This window comes from Zingiber officinale, unplaced genomic scaffold (genome assembly GCF_018446385.1).
Source record: "Zingiber officinale cultivar Zhangliang unplaced genomic scaffold, Zo_v1.1 ctg135, whole genome shotgun sequence".
In the NCBI taxonomy this organism is placed as follows: Eukaryota; Viridiplantae; Streptophyta; class Magnoliopsida; order Zingiberales; family Zingiberaceae; genus Zingiber; species Zingiber officinale.
The window spans coordinates 365890-381571 of NW_024589831.1; positions in this window are offsets into that span (position 1 = coordinate 365890).

Below are 15682 nucleotides of genomic sequence, written 5' to 3' on the forward strand. Positions count from 1 at the left end.
GTATAAACTTTCAAACCCAAGAAATAAGTAAGAGAACCGAGATCTTTCATATAAAATGAGGCTTGAAGATGTTGTTTCAAATTGGCAATTAAGATAAAATTAATCCCAGTGATAATTATTCATGTAATCAATCTCCAGGATTTCAATGTTTGACAATGTATCTAAGTTTGGTCAGTTTGACCAAAAGTTGATCCAAATAGGATTTGATATTTGGAAGAAAGAAGTCTGGTCAAGACTAGATGACTAGTAAGGGTGAGTCCACTGAGTGACTAGTCATAACTGGAGGTTAGACAAGGGTAAGTCCTAACCGGAGGTTAGGCATGTGAGAAGTATATTGCGTGACTAGTCCTAAGTGAAGGTAAGACAAAGGGAAGTCATGGTGAGTGAAGTCAGATAGTGAAAACCTTAGTGAGTGAAGTTAAGTCCTAGTGAGTGAAGCTATATGGTGGAAGTCCTAGTAAGTGAAGGCGGACAGTGAAAGCTTTAGCGAGTGAAGATAGACCTCAATGAGTGAAGTTAGATAGTAAAAGTTCTAATGAGTGAAGCTAGACAGCGAAAACCCTAGGGGAGGTAATCCTATGTAATGACAAGTCTTGGAGGAGTGAATTTCAAGCATGTGTGATCACAGTCGACCGGATTAGTGAATCTTGAAAGCTACTAACACTACTTTACCTTACTGTTTTATATCTATTGGGCTAACTAGTATTACAGATAAGTCTTAGTCGATCAAGTTGATCGGACACTAAGCAAAACCAGAGAAAGTTCAAACAAGTCTGGAGGACCATATGTTTGATAGATAAGGTCAGATAAATAACTAGAAGAGAGAGATCTATTGAAGACGAGTCCCAGTGCGACTGTAAGCATTGGTCCAATTTAGATCTATTTAGAAATTTAAGCTGAGACCAAGACTAAATCATGATCGTGTCAAATAGAATTTAATTCATAAATTTTATTATGTGTGCTAACTCTATTTTATAGGTATTCTTTGTTATTTTGGGCTAACATATTTTGCAGAAGTTAAAGCAAAAAATGGGGCTCAGATGAATAATGCTCAAAGCACCTTGGCTGATTGGAGACACCTTGAGTAAGGCACCAGAGGCGCCCTAGATGGATTGAATCACCTCCACGCAGATAACCTTCGCGGATGAAGTTTTAGCTGCTAGAGGTGCCCTAGGTTGATTGGAAGCGCCTCAGATGGCAATGAAGGAGCCCTCACATGATTGGAGGCACCTCTAAAAGGATAAAGTCCAAAGACTTCGGATCAAATCAACTCGAATGGAAGTGTCATATGTCATTGTATTGTTCCCTTGCAGCCAGTAAGAGGGGGGGGTGAATTGTCCTGGATAATAAAAACAAACAAAACAACTTCCTTGAAACTTATAGCTTCATTAAGAGAAGCACTTGTACAAAAAGGAAACTAATTAACAATGAGAAAGAAAAGATAGATCTTTTACTTGATTTGCAATCAGATGATTGCTACTCCAAGACGTCAAAAGCTTACTATCAAAATCTCCTTCAAGCGGAGAAGCTTTTTACAACGTTACAAGCTCACATAATAATAGAACAGATAAAAAAATTATTTATAAGTGTTGTCTTTGAACTACTGAAATTAGGGCTATATTTTCACCTTTGAAAATCTCATGCGCGACAATTAAGTCCTGCACTTGACTCAACCTGCCAACGAATGCACCACCAAGGTTCGAAGAATGCCCAATGAAAAGGCATAACAAAAGCCACAAGCAAGTAAGCAACACCAATGAGTATGGGGATAATCCCAACCTTCATTAACCCCATAACAAAGGAATATAAGTGGAACAATACAGAATTATTTACAAATCACTCATAATCCGCCTGTACAAATCCTTCACGATCTTGCTCGCAATTCTTTACAATTCGCCGAGACAAAGTGTTGGGATCTAGCGTACTAAACACGCGAAAGCGCAGCGGAAAAATTACTAGATCCTCTATCCAGCAGATCCATGCAAAGGGAAGAAATATTGCTAAAACAATCTATACTAAGTTATATGATAGGATTATATCTTTGTTGTGTGCCCTTCGCAATCCCGATAGCAACCTTTTCTTTGGATCCATATCTCAGCACGTTCAAGCGTCTGCGCCTCTACAATATCCACACGAACATATCTTTCGTTCGTCGCACGAACGAAGCCTTCGGAGAAAAACCATCTTCTTGTGCTAGCAAGAAGCATGGTTCGACCAAGAGCAAATTTACCCAAGGAGGAAGAAGGAGGAAGAAGAGAGAAGTCTAAAAGTCACACCACTTTCATCTTATGAGAAATAAATCCAAAAACTTATTTATCTTCATCCCATGAATACCAAGGGTCTTTGTCTTTTTGTATTCCTCTTAATGGGTTGAATTTATTATATTGGATTAACTATTAATCCAATAACCCAATAAGTCTAACTCATTGAGTCTAACCTATTAATCCAATGTGTTTGATTCAGATTAAACTCAATTCAATGAGTAGGTTCATTTGAGTCTAACTCAATTAGTAACCAAAAGGTCTAATCATCTCATGATTGGCTCTTAGGGCTAATTACTAACACAAAGCCCCCTTAGCACTTGCCTAGAATCTCGTCCAAGAGTTGCCTCAATGCCTCCCCCTTGCCAATGCCCCCCTCTTGCCTATTTATCATGCATAGGCATGCGGTTATAAGGAAGTTACATGGTAGTTGCCCTAACTACTAATGCCACATGTACAAACTGACTCAACTTCTACAAAATCATTTTGTCCACATGTCTTAGTTGCATTGGCTCCATGCCAAGTGGCAGCCTGCACACCTTGTGCTTTGCCCCATCATCATGCTGCATTGGCCCATGCCAAGTGTCAGCATGCACCGCTTGTGCTTCGCCCCATAACTTCACTGCATTGGTTCATGCCAAGTGTCAATCTACACATCTTGTGTTTGACCACGACCTAGCTTCGTTGGCACCTATGAACAATCCATCTGTCCACCTAGTGTTCGCATAAAGGCTCTGTATCTTTGGCACCACGGACAAGTCCGTCTGTCAACCTTTGGCACCACGAACAGTCTATTTGTCCGTACTACGGACAAGTCAATCTGTCCACCTTTGGCACCATGAACAGTCCATCTGTTCGCATCACGGACAAGTCTATCTGTCTGCTCCGTCCATGTCTCCGCTTCTTTGGCCCTGCGTCAAAATTTGTATGCACACCACTTGCTCGGCCCACAACTCTGTTTCTTTGATACCACGGACAAGTCCATTTGTCCACTCCCTTGGCACCACGAGCAAGTCTATCTGCCCGCACCTTCATTGCCACAGACCATCTGCATAATCCTTTGGCAACACGGACAAGTTCATCTGTCTGCATCATCACCAAGTCTGCCCCTGCATGTCTGGTGCATTGGACAACATCCCGCATACTGTCACAAGTCTCCACTATTCGGCATGCCTTGCGGATAGGCCATGCTCGAGATATTGCCAAGTCTACCTCCTACATGCTTGGGTTTGACATGCCTTGCGCACATGCCATGCTCACTAGATTGCCAAGTCTTTGCCTTCTACAAGACTTGGGCTTGGGCAGCCACACGCTGCCGATCCATTGGTTGCTTGACATGTCATGACATGTCTTGTGCACATGCCACATTCGCTTCTTTGCCAAGTCTGCCTCCTACAGACATGGGCTTGGATAGTGCCTTGCACACTACCAGAATCCTTCGCTGCATCTAAGCATGCCTTGTACGCATGCACGGTTCAGATATTTGCCAAGTCTTCCTCTTGTAGACTTGGGCTTAGGTAGCTCCGTGTTGCTTCTTCACTTGGCATGCCTTGCGTGCATGCCACGCCTTGAACATTTGCCAAGTCTACCTCCTACAGACTTGGGCTTTGGATAGCACCTCACGTGCTATCAGAATCCTCACCGTTGCTTAGCATGCCTTGCTTGCATGCCCGGTTTGGATGTTTACCAAGTTTGCCTCCTACAGACATGGGCATGGACAGTGCCTCACGCATTGCTGGTTCACTGCTTGGCATGGCTTGCGCCCATGCCACGCCTGTTGATTTGCCAAGTCTGCCTCCTGCCAGACTTGGGCTTGGATAGCCCCACGCAGTCCAAATGCTTCGTTGCTTAGCATGGCTAGTGCCCATACAATGTCCGCTGGAATGCCAAGTTTGTCTCTTGTAGACTTGGGTTTGGGCAGTGCCCCATGGACTACAAGTTCGCTGCTTGGCATGGCTAGCACGCATGCTACGCCCGCTAGAATGCTAAGTCTCCTTACTGTAAGACTTGGCTTGGATAGCCTCACGCTATCTAAAGTTCGGGGGCTAACAAACTAGCCCGGAGTCTGGGCGCCCAGACTAAAGTCAACTCCTGGTTGATTTTTTGTCTGGGTCTTCCATTCTGGTTTCGCTCGCTTGGGAGATTTCGACTATTCGGAATAGGACTCACCCGAATTCATTTTTTAACCTTCTTGAGCAACCTTCTGCTCAGACTTCTCATCCTTTGGAACCACCGAGTGTTTCTTTCTCGTCCGCTAGTGTACTTTTCCACGGCACCTCATCCCTCGGACACACCAAGCCCGTCAACTCTCTCCCGTGCTGTCCTTCTCGCTAGTTGCATCTTTCGTTCGACCTCTTGTGCTTTTAAATTCCTGTACACTCAGACACAAGACATTAAATATAACAGAATCTAACTTAGTTGATCATATCAAAACTATTACGGGGTACTTACATATTGGAGGCATCTCCAATGCAGTATAAAAGAGGGGTTCAACCAACTCTTTCAACATCACTTCTGAACAAGCTTCTTCGATCATTTTATTGCGCCATCTCTCTACTACCGCTCTGCTGCGACTCTGCTACGTCCAACTACTATAGTCAAAGCGACATCGTCCTTGAGCTACGAACTACATCTACTACAAGTATTAGTAAAAGTGTATTTTTAGTTATTATTATACATGCATAAAAAAGTATAGTTGTTCTACTTTCCTTATTTCTGTAATTGACCTCTCTATCTGAAGGTTTTTCGGAAGAGATTTTAGTGGATTACCCAATAAATATGATTCAAGGATTGTGAGTCTTGGAGTAGGAGTCATTGAAGACTTCGAACCAAGTAACCCAACTCATGTACTTATTTTCTAATGTGCTTTTCTTAATTTTTTCGCTGTGTACTTAGTTTTCCGACAAGTTTTTAAAATCGAAAAGAAAAGTTTTAAAATGAGATTTACCCTTCTCCCTCTCTCATTCGTTTCAATTCTACAATAATAATATCATCAATATAAACTAGGAGAATGACAATATACCAGTAGATGTCTTGCAAAAAACATAAAGATGAATCATATTGACTATGCTTGAATGAAATTTGAGCAAAGTGGATCTAAATTTATTAAACCTGTTGGTGCAATATCCCTCAGGTCAAGGTTGACCTGGGTAACCAAGCTGAGTCTTGGTTTGGGTTTAGATGTTTGACAATAAGATATTGATTGAAGAAGAGTCAAGTAGGTCAAGGTTGACTGGATACTTGACTGGGAAGTCCTAACTGGGATGTTAGGCAAAATGAAAGTCCTGGTGAGTAAAGCCAGGCAGAAGAAAAGTCCTGGTGAGTGAAGCCAGGCAGAAGGAAGTCCTAGTGAGTGAAGCTAGGCAGATGGAAATCCTGGTGAGTGAAGCCAGGTGAAAGTCCTAGTGAGTGAAGCTAGGCAGATGGAAATCCTGGTGAGTGAAGCCAGGTGAAAATTCTGGTGAGTGAAGCCAGGTGAAAGTCCTAGTGAGTGAAGCTAGGCAGATGGAAAACCCTAGTGAGTGAAGCTAGGTGAAAGTCCTGGTGAGTGAAGCCAGGCAAGGGAAAATCCAGATGGATCAAGGATGATCGGACATCTGGTGTTGGGAAGTCCAAGTAGGTCAAAGGATTGACTGGATACTTGGCATGAAAGAAAAGTCCAAGTAGGTCAAAGGGATTGACTGGATACTTGGCACAGAGAAAAGTCCAAGTGGGTCAAAGGGATTGACCGGACACTTGGTAAGGGAGTCCTAGCAGGTCAAGGGAGTGACTAGATGCTAGGCATGACATACCAACAGGTCAAGGTTGACCGGATGTTGGTTTGGGATATTTGGGACTTGGTTTTGGACAAAAACCAAGTGCTGGATCGATCCGTGGATCGATCCAGGCTCTGGATCGATCAGTGGATCGATCCAGACCTGTCCCAGCGAACAGAGAGCTTCTGGATCGATCCAGATGTCCCAATCGATCAGTGGATCGATTGGGACGCGGCTGCTTCGCGCGATAAGCGCTGGATCGATCCGTGGATCGATCCAGGCGCGTTTCCAGAGCACAGAGGCGCTCTGGATCGATCCGTGGATCGATCCAAAGCCTCCCCGATCGATTGGGAACATTCGAATCGATCGGGATCCGACCGTTGGCGTCGTTTATAGCTGCAGGCGTTCGATGGCTGCGGAAGAACTTCACCGATTCATTCCAGATTCATCACAGCTCCTCCCCAGCACTCTCTAAGCTCCTCACCGCCAGTTCTTGAAGGTTCTTGGAGGTTCATCCAAGTCAAGAGGCGAGTTGCAACGAGAAGAAGAAGAAGCTAGGGTTTTTACTGCATCTCTTGTAAGCTTTTGCTTATTCTTTACTACCCTTTCTTCTACTTGTATTGAGAGTCTTGTAGGGCTTCTCCGCCTTCGGTAGTTACCGAAAAGGAGTGTTTATTAGTGGAGGTGTGTGTGTGTGCGTGGATTCTTGGACTAGTCACCTCTTGTGAGGTGGATACCAAGTAAAATCCTATTGTTAGCATTGTTGTAGTTTGTTTCTTTGTATTCCGCTGCACATCACTTCTAAAGAAACAAGCAACGAAGCACGACGAGCACACGCGAAGCTATTCACCCCCCCCCCCCTCTAGCTACTTTTGGTCCTAACAAGTGGTATCAGAGCGAGGCCGCTCTTCACCGGAATCATCGCCGGAAGGGTCAAGCATATCAAGAAAAGCTAGAGGGTGAAGAAGTTGGAGCAAATTCTTCAAGTTCAAGACTTTATCAAGCTCAACTTCAAGATGCAATTTTAAGATGGACTTGGATTTGACACAAGGGTGGCTCCACCATACACATCGGCAAGCTTCGATTCTTGGAGATCAAGAATTGAAAATTTTCTTATGATGGAGATAGAGCAATGGTTTGCTCTCATGGAAGGTTTTGAAGCTCCCACAAATTCCAAGGGCAAAGTACTCAAAAGGAGCAAGTGGAGCAAAGACCAAATTCAAAGATGTGAGGCCAATGACAAAGTGACCAAGCTTTTTGTCAATTTATTGCCAAGCAACATCTTGGAACAAATTGGAGAGTTTGAAGATGCCAAGGAGCTTTGGAGCAAATTGGCAAGAATTCATGAGATCCCCTCCACTGTATCAAATCAAGGAGAATCCAAAGAGGGCGACTCATTGGATCAAGACCAAGAGGAGGACTCCGAGGTTGAGAGATGCTCAACCTCCGAAGAAGAGGAGATCCAAGAAGCTTCATCCTCAAGGGAATACAACGAAGGGAACAAGGAGGGAGCATACTCCTTGTTTCACATTCAAGATGATGAAGCCTCCACCTCTAGGATTGAGGGGGAGCAATCCTTGGTGACACCGGATCAAGAAGAAGAAGAAGCTTCTACATCCGGGTCAAGAGAAGAGGAGGAGGAAGAAACTTCTACCTCCACAAGTCAAGAAAAATCAAATGGAGGAGAATCAAGGTCCGATCAAGAGGAAGCTTCTACCTCCGGATCCAAAGAAAAAGATGCCACCCCTGCAAGCAAAGGTATAAATATTTCAATTAATAATAAAAATCATATAATATGTTTTGAGTGTAGGGAACATGGGCACTATAAGAGCAAGTGTCCCAACTTGGCCAAGAAGAAGGGTCAAATGGCACAAAAGGGCAAGGAGAAGCTCAAGGAGACCACCCCCGGGACAAAGAAGAGCAAGGAGCACATTGTGTGCTTCTTGTGTCAACAAAAAGGGCATTACCGAAGTCAATGCCCCAAGGGGAAGAAGATGGTCAAGGCTCATGGAGGAAGCTCTAGTCAAGGGGGAGCCTCTAAGGTAAAGAAGAAGGTAACATTTATTGAGCCTACTCCTCTACATTATGGTAAAAAGCATGATAGTTCAAATTTATATCATTTTAATGCTATTTACCATGAAAATAGAAAGCATGATAGTGTTAAAGAAAAACATATAGCTTTTCATGCTAAAACTACTACACCTAAGGCTAGGATTGTAGGTAAAAATCTAGGCGAAAACTCTAAGGATTTTAGATACAAGCCTAGAAACAAAAATGCTCATGGGTCAAATACTAAGGACTTGGAGAGAGAAAATCAAGTCTTGAGGTCAAGACTTGATAAAATGGAAAAGACCCTAAAAAGGATGGAAAATATCCTATTAGGGCAAAATGAGCATAACCTAGGTTTAGGGGTACAAAAGTCATCCAATGGCCATAGAGGTTTGGGATACAAACCAAAGGCTAAGAAGGATGTGCCCTCTTACCATAGAGTTCCATATAGTTATGGAGCAAACCCTAGGTCTAGTGGTCAAGCCAAAAATACTAGGGAAGTCATCCCTAAGAGTATTTTTGCAATAAATGTGACTAAGACTTCTAAGAAGTCTAAGAAAGTCACAAACAAGGTCACAAGGGAGGTTATCCCTAGAGTTGACCTAGAAAATGTGACCAAGACTTCTAAGAAGCCCAACAAGGTCACTAGGAAGGTATCTAGGGAAGTTATCCCTAGTGAGTACCTAGAGCATCCAAGGAGCACCAATAGGTGTTGGGTTCCTAGGAGCATCTTCTCTACCCCATAGATGGGTTAGAGAGTGTCAACTCCGATTAGAAGGGTAGTTAACCCAACTTTGAGGAAATTGACACTCAAGGAGCATTTTCAAGGTTTTTGTTAACCTTTGAAAATGAAATGGAATTTTTGATTACTCCTTGAAAGAGTAAAATGTGCCTAATGGTGGAAGAATTGATTTTAATCTTAAATGGCACATATTGGAAAATTAATAAGAACTATCAAGTTGGGTTTTTGGTATGTTCTTAGGCAATTTAAGGCAATCCGGGCCTTAAATTTAAAAGTGCTACTCTTGAGAAAAAATGGAATATGCCAACATTTGAGGACATGTTTATTTTAATTGGCATAAATTAATCAAGGGAATAAGAAATGCAAACTTAGGCTTTGGCATTTTCTTGAAGCACTTTAGGGCAATCTAGGTTTAAGGTGTAAGTTTAGCTAAGACTTTAAGGATACTTAGATAGTTAATCTAGGTATATTTTATTTATGCTAAATCTTGCCATGATTGTTTGCCCATCATATGTCATGACATCATGTCTATTTTTACATTCATGTTTTATTATGAAAAATCCAAAAAAAAAAATACCATGTCATGACATACATACATCATGTAGTTATAGAAATCTTTCTTTTGAAAGCTATTTTATTTTGATGTATGCCATAACATAATCATGCATTAAGTTTAATTCCTTGTAATTAAGGACGAATGGCATTTAACGACACTTATTGACAAGTGACATCCTAGGTGGATGTCTAACATTTCTAAAATGCCTAGATAGATATGCATGATCCCTAGAATAGGGCAAAACCAAATTTTACATCTCACAAAGACCTCTAAGGTGACTTGTATGTGTTTTAGTGCATATTATATACAAGTGAGATGTTAGGATGATGAACAAAGCTCAAGATGTTGATTTAGTGCATTCCTTTGAGTTTTAAATTCATCAAAACACATAGTTATGTGTTTTCCCATCATTGGAAAAGCTAATGTACAAGTCATGTGCATTATGCCCAAGGAACATGATGGGATATTGGTTTTGAAAATGTTTTTAAAATGTTTTTGGAAAACCGTGGGGAAGGCTATCTTTTGATAGTAATCACCATTGAATAGTTAGACACAAACTTGAAGAAAAACACTAAAGTTTTTACAAGTTTTCAAGTTTGTGTCAATCTTTGAAAATATGATGTATTTTCATAGAAATCTATTTTTTCATGATTAAGTATGCCCTAAATAATGTCTACATGAAATTTCATAATTTTTGGATTTTTGTAGAATTTTCTAGGGGTTTCTGAAGTTGACTGAAATGGAATTTCAGCAACTATCAGAGCTCCGATCGATCCATGGATCGATTGGAGTTCCATGAATCGATCCATGGATCGATTCAAACGGCAATTCCCGCGAGCAGAAGCTCGCTGGATCGATCAGCCGATCGATCCAGGGAGTCTGAATCGATCCGTGGATCGATTCAGAAAGGTTCAATCGATTAGAACCCAACTCCAATCGATCCAAGTTGCTGATTTTGGCTGGGAAGGCCTGATTTCAGCATCTTTGAACCTCTTTGAGTCTAGGTAACCATTCCAAACCCCTTAAATACATTTGTATACATACAAAGGGTGTTTTCATGTTGAAAACAAGGATGGATTGGTTAACGACGACTAAGTAGAAGTTTAGGTTGAGGTTGTTTCAAATTTTGAATATTTGAACCTCAAAACTTCTAAATTTGGGTTTCCTAATGTTTTAGGGATTCCAAGTCATTGTTGGTGCAATGACAGAAGTTACCACCATGTCTTTAGGGGGAGGGACTCTTTAAAGACATGAAAGTTATTTTTCATGAACCTTGGAAGGTGGTTAATCTTCTGTTGTGAACTTGCTCAAGGTTGAGCATTTAAACTTGAAATGGGGAAAAATGGGGAGTGGATATCCTCATTATTTCAAGTGGACACTCGAGTGGTAGATAATGCTTAAGGTTGGGTAGTTGTCTACATTGAGGGAGAAGTTAAGGATAAATGAAGGGTATGAGACCTTCATTATCGTGTTGATCACAACGAGTGATGTTGTGAACAACGATGAGCAACTCTTCAGGGGGAGAGTCTTCAACAAATGGATTTGTTGAAGTGTGCCCATAATTGGAGCATAGGTTGATGTGTGTCCAACGATGGGTTGATGTGTGCCAATAGGGGGAGAATGTATGGTTAAGCTTAGTCCTTCATTACCTATGGGAAGGTCATAGGGGGAGAATGAAAGGACTCATGAAAGGGAGTAAGTTAGACTTTCATTACCTAGAGGGAGTTTGCCCTCTTAGGGGGAGAATGAAGAGCTTAATTTATGCTTTCATTACCTAGTGGCATGAAGAAGGAGGCTATGGGATTAGCCTAACTTACATATGGGATTGTAAGAACATGGTTAAGCTTAGTCCTTCATTACCTATGGGAAGGTCATAGGGGGAGAATGAAAGGACTCATGAAAGGGAGTAAGTTAGGCTTTCATTACCTAGAGGGAGTTTGCCCTCTTAGGGGGAGAATGAAGAGCTTAATTTATGCTTTCATTACCTAGTGGCATGAAGAAGGAGGCTATGGGATTAGCCTAACTTACATATGGGATTGTAAGTGTTATTGTGGTATTGTCAAACATCAAAAAGGGGGAGATTGTTGGTGCAATATCCCTCAGGTCAAGGTTGACCTGGGTAACCAAGCTGAGTCTTGGTTTGGGTTTAGATGTTTGACAATAAGATATTGATTGAAGAAGAGTCAAGTAGGTCAAGGTTGACTGGATACTTGACTGGGAAGTCCTAACTGGGATGTTAGGCAAAATGAAAGTCCTGGTGAGTGAAGCCAGGCAGAAGAAAAGTCCTGGTGAGTGAAGCCAGGCAGAAGGAAGTCCTAGTGAGTGAAGCTAGGCAGATGGAAATCCTGGTGAGTGAAGCCAGGTGAAAGTCCTAGTGAGTGAAGCTAGGCAGATGGAAATCCTGGTGAGTGAAGCCAGGTGAAAATCCTGGTGAGTGAAGCCAGGTGAAAGTCCTAGTGAGTGAAGCTAGGCAGATGGAAAACCCTAGTGAGTGAAGCTAGGTGAAAGTCCTGGTGAGTGAAGCCAGGCAAGGGAAAATCCAGATGGATCAAGGATGATCGGACATCTGGTGTTGGGAAGTCCAAGTAGGTCAAAGGATTGACTGGATACTTGGCATGAAAGAAAAGTCCAAGTAGGTCAAAGGGATTGACCGGATACTTGGCACAGAGAAAAGTCCAAGTGGGTCAAAGGGATTGACCGGACACTTGGTAAGGGAGTCCTAGCAGGTCAAGGGAGTGACTAGATGCTAGGCATGACATACCAACAGGTCAAGGTTGACCGGATGTTGGTTTGGGATATTTGGGACTTGGTTTTGGACAAAAACCAAGTGTTGGATCGATCCGTGGATCGATCAGTGGATCGATCGGTGGATCGATCCGCACTGCCCTGTGAACAGAGCTTCTGGATCGATCCGTGGATCGATCCAGATGTCCCAATCGATCAGTGGATCGATTGGGACGCGGCTGCTTCGCGCGATAAGCGCTGGATCGATCCGTGGATCGATCCAGGCGCGTTTCCAGAGCACAGAGGCGCTCTGGATCGATCCGTGGATCGATCCAAAGCCTCCCCGATCGATTGGGAACATTCGAATCGATCGGGATCCGACCGTTGGCGTCGTTTATAGCTGCAGGCGTTCGATGGCTGCGGAAGAACTTCACCGATTCATTCCAGATTCATCACAGCTCCTCCCCAGCACTCTCTAAGCTCCTCACCGCCAGTTCTTGAAGGTTCTTGGAGGTTCATCCAAGTCAAGAGGCGAGTTGCAACGAGAAGAAGAAGAAGCTAGGGTTTTTACTGCATCTCTTGTAAGCTTTTGCTTATTCTTTACTACCCTTTCTTCTACTTGTATTGAGAGTCTTGTAGGGCTTCTCCGCCTTCGGTAGTTACCGAAAAGGAGTGTTTATTAGTGGAGGTGCGTGTGTGTGCGTGGATCCTTGGACTAGTCACCTCTTGTGAGGTGGATACCAAGTAAAATCCTATTGTTAGCATTGTTGTAGTTTGTTTCTTTGTATTCCGCTGCGCATCACTTCTAAAGAAACAAGCAACGAAGCACGACGAGCACACGCGAAGCTATTCACCCCCCCCTCCCCCTCTAGCTACTTTTGGTCCTAACAAAACCATGCCCAAGGAACTTGTTTTAAGCCATATAAAGATTTATTCAACTTACAAACATCCAAAGAAGAGGAAGAAGACAAACTTGACGTTGGAACTATGTAAATCTCTTCTTTGAGATCACCATGAAAAACACATTCTTAACATTCAACTGATGAAGTGATCATCCTCGTGAACTAGCAATTGAAATAAGCATTCGGACTGTTGACATCTTGGTAACTGGAGCAAAAGTCTTGTTATAATTGAGGTCATACTCTTGTTTGTTATCAAAGCAACCAACCGTGTCTTATAGCGATCTAGAGTACCATTTGAACAAAGCTTGATAAAGTAGATCTATTTATAACCAATGACTTTAACATTTGGGGGGGCATAGCATAATATCCCAGGTGTGATTGTCTACTAGAGCTTGAAGTTCTTCTTCCATGGTCTTACGCGAACAATCATGTTTAGCAACCTCTGAATAATATGAAGGAATAAGAACAGTGGATAAAATAGTACGAAGAGATGTATGGGAAAAGTCGTACCAATTCGGTGGATGGGTGATTCTAGAAGAGAATCATGGAATGACATGTGAAAGTTGATTGTCTATGAAGGAAGCAGTTTGAATCGGTGCAAATGTTAGATCGAGCACAGAAAGCTATAAAGTTGGACGTTGTCATCGTTGATGCACAAAATCAGGCTTGATTCAGTCAAAAGTATTAGGTACCTCATTAAAATTAGGAAGGATTGATGGCTTTGGCATATACTCAATGAGTAGAAAAGCAAAATTTAATTTGTAAAGAAAACAACATGACGAGAGATATGAAATTTGTTAGAAGATGGATCATAGAAAACATAACCTTTGTGTGAAATACTGTAGCCTAGAAAAGCATATTTAATTGAGTGAGTGGAAAGTTTATGACATTCATGAGGTGACAAATGAACAAAGCAAACATAACTAAAAGTACGCATGTCAAGATAGTTGGGATATTTATGAAAAAGATGATAATATAGAGATTCAAAGTTCAAGACACGTGAAGGCAAGCGATTAATTAAATAAATTGTTGTAGATAAGGCCTCAATCGAGAATTTATATGGAGCAAAAGTTTCAATCAATAGTATTAGAACAACATCTAATTAACAAATGTTGGTTCTTACATTCAACAACACCATTTTACTAAGGTGTATAAGGATGACAACATTCAGAAGCAATATCTTTTTGTTAGAGAAAATCATGAAATTCATAAAACATATATTTGTCTCTAGAATTAGACCTTAGCATTTTGATTTTTGAAGAAAATTGGATTTCAATATAGGCTACAAATGTTTAATAGTAAAAATCTCATATTTAGAACAAAGAAAATAAATCTAGGCATATTTACTGTAATCATGTAATCATCAATGAATGTGATAAAATATTTATAATTAATATGAGATATAATAGGAGTAATACCTATAAATCATAATCAAAATAATTTTTTCCATAACTACTATGAGAAGGAAAAGAAATAGATTTAGTTTTATCCAATTTACATGTAGAACAATCAAAGGAAAGATGAGATGAGAAATAATCTTTATTGTTAAGATATCAGAATTTAGCAAGTGAGATAAGACAACATAATTAGACCTAAATGTTTGCTCTATATTTTGCATGTTTGGTTTACAGTACTACAAGCTAAAGAAACAAAATTATGAATGGACAAGTGTAAAGAAAAAAACATCCAACATTAGGCCCCTTCACTATTATCTTTCTCAACACCTAATCCTGCACAACGCAACCATCATGAGAAAATTGAACATCACAATTATTATCAACTAATTGTCCTATCGAAATGAGACTAGTAGAAAGTTCAGAAGATATCAAAATATCTTTGAAAGCTCAGGAGATACCAAAACATCTTTGATTGAAGAATTAATATCTCCAATAGCATGAATAACTATAACTTACTAACATCTTTGGTTGAACCACATAAAGAGAGTCAGCTGGTACTTTGATATAAATTATGTCAACATATTCAGTCCATAAGTTTTGAAAAGAGATCATCCTAAAAGTAACTAGCAATTTCATATTCTAATTAAAAATGTTTAACTGTATTATCCTGATAGTAAACTTTTTTAAATACTCTCACATACTTTTAGCTATCTTATATGGTCTAAGATTAGGAATAAGAAGTTGATCAACTGATCTTAGAATCCATATCATGATTCTAGTGTTCTTGACTTCCCGAGTCAATTTAGAAAGCTCAGTAGATGAAAGATCAGTATCATCGACATGACCTCATAGTTTTTTTCTCATAATAAATAAATGAAATTGAAATTCCCGGGTAGAATAATTCTTGTGTAATGCTGACCAAAAATTTCTGAGTTAGTAGTTAACATGATATTCATTACTCACCAAATGCAACAAGAAACATTGAAAATCAACATACCCAAGAGTCCAAAAGCTTGAGCTGAAAAAGCACCACTAGGAATTTTAGAAATATTCCAAAAATTAAGATCTAAACTTCTCAAGATAACGAGCACACAGATCTCTTGGACCACTTTTTTATGGTTCAGGAGATATATCACTCATATTTGTGGTTGGATCATGACCGCGATCCGATCTCAAATAGTTGCGATCCCTTATTGGGTTCATCGTCCCCATCAGATTATAATTTTTATTCGGAGCGGACGACCAGAGGTCATCTGGAGGACATCCTCACTCGCGCCCAGTAACCTGGCCACTTAT